This window comes from Ambystoma mexicanum, chromosome 9, assembly GCF_040938575.1.
Source record: "Ambystoma mexicanum isolate Mex_15411 chromosome 9, UKY_AmexF1_1, whole genome shotgun sequence".
In the NCBI taxonomy this organism is placed as follows: Eukaryota; Metazoa; Chordata; class Amphibia; order Caudata; family Ambystomatidae; genus Ambystoma; species Ambystoma mexicanum.
The window spans coordinates 1487147077-1487154282 of NC_090931.1; the positions used below are offsets into that span (position 1 = coordinate 1487147077).

The following is a 7206-nucleotide window of genomic DNA, read 5'->3' on the forward strand; positions in this document are numbered from 1 at the left end:
TTGACTCCCCACACACCTGCAGCCTGTCACTCGTACTCACCTGCAGATTGTGATTAATGCGCCCACTGCAGCCTGTCACCCCTGGTGAATCCCTACTCGCGTGCAGCCTGTCACTCCTGGTGTCTGGTAACTCACCATGCCCGCTGTGTAGGTGCATCTCCACTCAGCCGCAGCCTGTCCTCCGCTGGAGAATCTCCCACCCAGAGCCTTTCCCTCCTGCTCTGTCCGAGTCTCCACTTACCTGCAGCCTGTCACTCGTGGCCTCTCCTCTTCCACCTGCAGCCCGTCACTCCCGCTCCCAGGCTGCGGCTGGCTGGCTGGTGTTTGCAGAGCGTCTGCACCGCGATGGCCTCTGTGGCGTGTTGCAGGTGTACACTCCCCTCTCCACAGCAACTGTTGCCAACAAGGTATGGCCCAGCGCCGCCACTTCCAAACAGAAGCCCTGCAGGCGCCTGGGCGCCGGGCGCCCGAGCCAAGGAACGCCACTCAGACGCGCACACACACACACACGTGTCCATGAAAAGCCCAACATGGCAGCCCCACCGCGGCGCCGGGCACAGCGGCCCTCGGGCGACGGCGCCAGTGACGAAAACACCCCGGCGATAAAAGCTCCAAGAACCCCCCCCCCCATAACCGTGGGACCGGAAACACAGGAGAGAAGGACCCAGGCCTTTGCTGATGGGACCCCCACCCTGGGGAGTGTGACGATTCCCCGCGTGGATTTACAGAGGTGGGGGGAACTGGCCTCTCTTTCCAGTGGGGCGCCTTGAGGCTGCGGTGTCGGGTTGCTACAAGGAATGGGGTTGAACTAATATCCGTCCGCGGAGGTAACCTAGATAAAAGTCTCCCTTCCCTGTGTCTGCTCTTTCTTAAGAAATACTAGGCCCCCCCCTCTGATATACCTTAGCCCAGGGGTCTGCAACCTGGCTCCCCAGATGTCATACAAGTCAACATGACCCATTCCAATCTGTGGGTGCTTGTCCAGTCCTGTTTTTTTCTTTGTATTCTGGGATTTGTAGTTCCACTTTTCCCAGTATAATACGTGGACGATAAGTGCCAGAATGTAAAGAAATATCCAGGACTGGATAAACACCTACAGATTGGAATGGGCCATGTGGTCTGGACTATAGAATATAGGGTAAGAGCAAGGAATTCCATATGTGTCCTGATATGTTCAGGCATGAAATGAAATGATATTTTATTTATATCGCACTCGTACACAAGTGTTTCAGAGCACAACCAGGCAAAACGGAGGGGAACAAGGGAGAAACAAAAAAAAAGGAAGCTCCGATCTCTCTAGGCCCAGTGACATTAAGAAAGCGCAAGTGCATGGAAAAGGGAAAAGGGGGAAGTGCTTGGTAGGGGGGAATTGGAAAGTGCAGAAACAGAGGAGAGAACAGAATGAATACTAAATAAATAAATAAAGTCGATAAACCATGGTAGTGCAGCCAGCAAGTGGCGAGTGCTAGGTTAAGCTGATAGGGTATATCTGATAAGTGCAGAAGAAAAGTGGGTTTGGGACTGTATGGGTACAGACACAGAACCCCAGTGCAGGGGGTGGCCTGGAGCCAGTGCAGGAGAGTGGCAGGGTGAGCAGGTACCTGGGACCGAATGACAGAGGGTGGCCAGGTGCATGATGCCAAGAGGGGAAAAAAAAACAGATCAACAGGGGCCAAGGGGGCAAAAGCAGAGGCAAAGAGGAAGGTCTTGAGGTGCTTCCGGAATCGGAGATGATTCTCCTCAAGTTTCAAGGTGGCCGCATGGGCGTGGGATGTGATGTAGGCATGAACAGAGCCTAGGTGGCACCTCGGTATTGACTGGAGAGTAAAGGCTTGCGTTCCTTCCTGGACCACACAAGCATTGGCATGGCATGGAGTGTCACTAGGATAGGCTCCAAAAGGGTTGCAACCGGGATAGGCAGGGCTGTACCGAGAGAAGGTCTGCTTCCTGGTTTCTTTCATTGGGTGCCAGTTTCGTCAGGCGCCTACTGGGGCCCTGACTCCTGTAGGAGGGTGGGCCCCCCTGCGCTAAAGAGTTTCGGCGGTGGGTGCCTTATATGCAATGCTTATCTTTACAAGAAAAAGTACCCCATCACAGAAGTCAATATACCTTTTTTTCAAAATGTTGTTTACATTTATTTGTAACAATTATCCTTCCACACAAAGCAAAACACATCAATTACACATACGTTAAAACATGCATTGCAACCCTACATGATTAACATAATGATTGAGTATTCTTCATTTCCAATGCCTCATGATGCCTCCATATGCGTATCTACAATTACAATTCATCAGTTCGAGAAACAAAATAATTACTATATCTGTACAATCACTTAATTGCCCATTATATGGGATTCATGATTGGACAGGAATTTCCTTAAAATCAATTTTCACAAATTGCGTTAGAAAATGCAGTAGATCTCCCGGATACTATATACGACCAAAATTCATCCGTGTCATTTATAGACGAGTCGTGATCCTGTTCACTATAAAATACTGCATAATACTTTTTGGGTGACGAGCACTGAGTTAAAAGATGTCGTATCTGTTCCTCTGATGCGTGGGATAAGCAACATTTTCCTTATCGCACGGGACGTTTGTGGCAGACACCAACTACCATCAAAGTAGGCAACTGATTGAATCGCAATTGCAAGATAAATCTTCGAAAATTCCTTGTTTCTCGTAAATAGATAGATAGGCAGGACAAGAAAAGGAAATGATTGTCTAAAATATTCATGCCTACTGCGTAATTTAGATAGATATGCGATACTACCAGTACGATCCCATAAATACGCTTTTTCAGTAAGCCCTTTTTACAGTGTCCAGTAATCCATGTTTATATTCATACTCCAATTCATTGCGTCATGAAAATTATGAAACAATTCTATAAAATCAGTTAATGCTTTTGATCTCCAAAATGTTTCCCGCCTTATGTAATGTCCAAATATAGGCAGCAAAGAATGATCGCTACATGTCATGATTCTTATCAAGAGTAATCTCTGTGTAATCTTATAATGCGTGAACAGGGATATCGGGGCTAGTCATAACCTGATTGGCTCGATAGGAGTACTCTTATTTTACGTAGTCCCTGTACAGCTCGCCATACATTTCCTTCCAAAACCTTCAACCAGCTCTCCTCATTCTCCTCATAGGTCTCAACTGCGTATAGGATACTAGGTATAAGACAAGTGCGAGAAAGTTTCATGCTGCCTATAAATGAAAAAAAAAACCTTTGTGCATAAAGTTTTTAATGGCCAGAAATGTATAACTTATCTCTAACTGACACATGACTTCTACACGTTATACACATGTTGTTGTTACTTAGCCGTGCTCTGTAGACTGTAGTTTCTGCCCCACCAAAGTCCACATAGGTTTATTTTTGCTATATCTTTTCCCAGAAGCCAGCGTTTTTGTTTTAGTACAGTTAATTCTAAGATAATTACATTTAGAATAATCAGCCAGGGCTTGCAGAGATCTTTGCAGTCCTATCGCCGTACGATCCAATATCACAATATCATTTGCGTACCCAAGCCAATGTACATGTAAATCATTAATCTTCGGAGGAAGGCTATGAAACGGCCTTAAGGGCCTGGTCCAAGTCAGCAATATATAGATTGAATCACAGGGATGCCAATACGCTCCCCTGTTTGAATCCATCATTTGTGTCGAAAGGATCAGATAGCTAACCCTATACAGTTTAGTCGTACATAAACATTACGGAAGTAATCTGGTCTTTCCCACCCACTCAGTTTCTGCCAAAGCAGCCCCCTATTGACTGCATCAGAGGCCTCGGTAAACTCAGCAGACCCCATGTACAATATTGAATTAGCCAGTTCAAGGCACCATCTTTTACGTAAAGTGCTATATCCTGGTCTGAAAGCAGCTGGGAAGGGGGATAACAGTTCTTTTTCCTCAGCCCATTCCCTAATCTCCCAATGAGATTAAGAAAGCCCTGGCTTGGGGTATCCGACAGGCGTATTAGTTGATCATTGCTGTGGTCATTGCGCATAACTCCCTTTTATGAATAGGAATTTCTCCAGGATCCAGGTATGGTCCCAGGTGAACACATCCTTTCAACTAACAAATTTAACAATTGGGCCCACAATATAGGATTACTTTTGATGACCTCATTAGATAGGCCATCGGGGCCTGGAGCAAAGCTATAATACACCTGCACATGTCTACACCAGTGATAACTCACTATATCAACAATCAAATGTTTCCACTGGAATGTTCATCATTACAACAAAAAAACACGTATTATTTTATATAATTTTGATATGGCAACATTTCATCTGAGGAAATTCATTTAATACACATCAAATCTGGAGAGAACAACATGAAAGGAGAATATTATGAAATACAGAATGTTCTTTTTTGGTAAAATAATCAAAAATTAATCAACAAAAATTCGATCAGGCAATTAGGAAAAATAGGAAATAGATACAAACATGCATAAAAAATCGGAATAATTAATAAAAAAAAACCTATAAACTCTATCAAAAAGGAAAATGATTTTAAAAAAACAAATAGGCTTAAAAGCCCAATGTCATACTCCACATTGTACACCTCAATTGCGGACAGTAATCCTGAATATTAGTTACAGGACCCTATTTCCTGCATATTCCTTAAGTCTAAGAATAACTATTTATTTTTTCATTTTTCTTTTTGGTAATGTTTCCACCTGCAGTTCCTTTGCATGCGGTCTACATTACCAGCGTGAGGAAAACATTGAACTGCCGATGGGGCGAATGAATCCCAGCGGGCCTGGTGCACCCCCATTTACTGGAATGTTGGTATGGCCTAGCAGTGAGATCATATCCTCTGCGTCTGACATCACTTCCTGTGACGTTGCGCATTCCGAGTTTATGATTAGTAGAGAGTCTCCTGGCACTTATTAAAATCACGCTTCTGGCTCAGGTCGCCGCCTGCCCGCTTTATTGCGCCTCTCGGGCATGTGCAGGCATGCGGGAGAGCCAAACCACCCTCGCAAAATGCACTACAATGCAAGGCAGGGAACTGCATTGGCGTGCACGGCCAAGTCACTGAGAGTAAAGAAGCCTGGACGCCCTCTTGGCTCCGGCTGTAGCTGGAGCGGCCTTTTCTGAAATAGGGGATTATTCGCTTCCAATTGTGGAGCGTTACTGTCCGCACGTTGCCATGGCGCATCCCTTCACAGGACTGCTGGAATAGCTTATTGCAGTCGCTGTCAACATGTTACCAGCAGCTCCAGCAACTGGCACCTGTCACTGAGGGGTGGTCCACTGCAAAGGGGCGAGGGGATTCCTGGAAGAGAAAGACAAGAAGAGAACGCGAGAATCACAAGGAAAGGAGACACGTCAGCACACGAGCAGAGTGACAAAGAAGAACAAGGCGCGAAGGAGAACGGAAGAAACGTCAACATAATGGGGAGGGAGATCAGAAGAGAGGAAGCAGTGAGAGCAAGTACAGGAGAAGCAGAAAGGGGAGAATGCGAAAGAAATGCTACAAGGAGAAAGAAAACCACTGAGAAAAAAAACAAGAGGGAACAGAGCAAAAATCTACAAGCACAGCTATACGGCAGGAAATTAAATGAGCAGGGGAGACCTTTTTGGGAAGGGACTAACACTGACAGTAGCGTTTTATAAGAAATAGAATACCACAGATTTGACGAAGTAATGTTCCTCAGAGTTCCATCCCCATGTAAATGCATCTATGGCCTCCTGCCCCTCCATAGCCACAGAGCTCCTTGCAGAGTTCCGTCCCCTTGTAAATGCATCTATGGCCTCCTGCCCCTCCATAGCCACAGAGCTCCTTGCAGAGTTCCGTCCCCTTGTAAATGCATCTATGGCCTCCTGCCCCTCCATAGTCACAGAGCTCCTTGCAGAGTTCCATCCCCATGTAAATGCATCTATGGCCTCCTGCCCCTCCATAGCCACAGAGCTCCTTGCAGAGTTCTGTCCCTGTGTAAATATATCTATGGCCTCCTGCCCCTCCATAGCCACAGAGCTCCTTGCAGAGTTCTGTCCCAGTGTAAATACATCTGTGGCCTCCTGCCCCTCCATAGCCACAGAGCTCCTTTCAGAGTTCCGTCCCCTTGTAAATGCATCTATGGCCTCCTGCCCCTCCATAGCCACAGAGCTCCTTGCAGAGTTCTGTCCCTGTGTAAATACATCTATGGCCTCCTGCCCCTCCATAGCCACAGAGCTCCTTGCAGAGTTCTGTCCCTGTGTAAATACATCTATGGCCTCCTGCCCCTCCATAGCCACAGAGCTCCTTGCAGAGTTCCGTCCCCTTGTAAATGCATCTATGGCCTCCTGCCCCTCCATAGCCACAGAGCTCCTTGCAGAGTTCTGTCCCTGTGTAAATACATCTATGGCCGCCTGTCCCTCCATAGTCACAGAGCTCATTGCAGAGTTCCGTCCCCTTGTAAATGCATCTATGGCCTCCTGCCCCTCCATAGCCACAGAGTCCATTGCAGAATTCCGTCCCCTTGTAAATGCATCTATGGCCTCCTGCCCCTCCATAGCCTCAGAGCTCCTTGCAGAGTTCTGTCCCCTTGTAAATACATCTGTGGCCTCCTGTCCCTCCATAGCCACAGAGCTCCTTGCAGAGTTCCGTCCCCTTGTAAATGCATCTATGGCCTCCTGCCCCTCCATAGCCACAGAGCTCCTTGCAGAGTTCTGTCCCTGTGTAAATACATCTATGGCCTCCTGCCCCTCCATAGCCACAGAGCTCCTTGCAGAGTTCTGTCCCCTTGTAAATGCATCTATGGCCTCCTGCCCCTCCATAGCCACAGAGCTCCTTGCAGAGTTCTGTCCCTGTGTAAATACATCAATGGCCTCCTGCCCCTCCATAGCCACAGAGCTCCTTGCAGAGTTCTGTCTCCTTGTAAATGCATCTGGCTATGGCCATAGATCTCCTTGCAGAGTTCTGTCTCCATGTGAATGCATCTGGCTATGTCCTCTTCCCCTCCATAGTCACAGAGCTCATTGCAGAGTTCCGTCCCCTTGTAAATGCATCTATGGCCTCCTGCCCCTCCATAGCCACAGAGTCCATTGCAGAATTCCGTCCCCTTGTAAATGCATCTATGGCCTCCTGCCCCTCCATAGCCTCAGAGCTCCTTGCAGAGTTCTGTCCCCTTGTAAATACATCTGTGGCCTCCTCTCCTTCCATAGCCACAGAGCTCCTTGCAGAGTTCCGTCCCCTTGTAAATGTATCTATG

At 47.2% G+C, this 7206-nt stretch overlaps 1 protein-coding gene across 1 annotated transcript in view; it reads right to left on the reverse strand.

The window, feature by feature from the left end:
- The window catches only part of LOC138489822 (uncharacterized), a 47157-nt gene extending 46820 nt beyond the window's left edge, over positions 1 to 337 (reverse strand). Inside the window, exon 1 of the mRNA XM_069617398.1 lies at positions 242 to 337. The gene's annotated coding sequence lies outside the window, so the exon portion shown is untranslated. The remainder of the gene's footprint in view (positions 1 to 241) is intronic.
- Between the last annotated feature and the right edge of the window lie 6869 nt (positions 338 to 7206).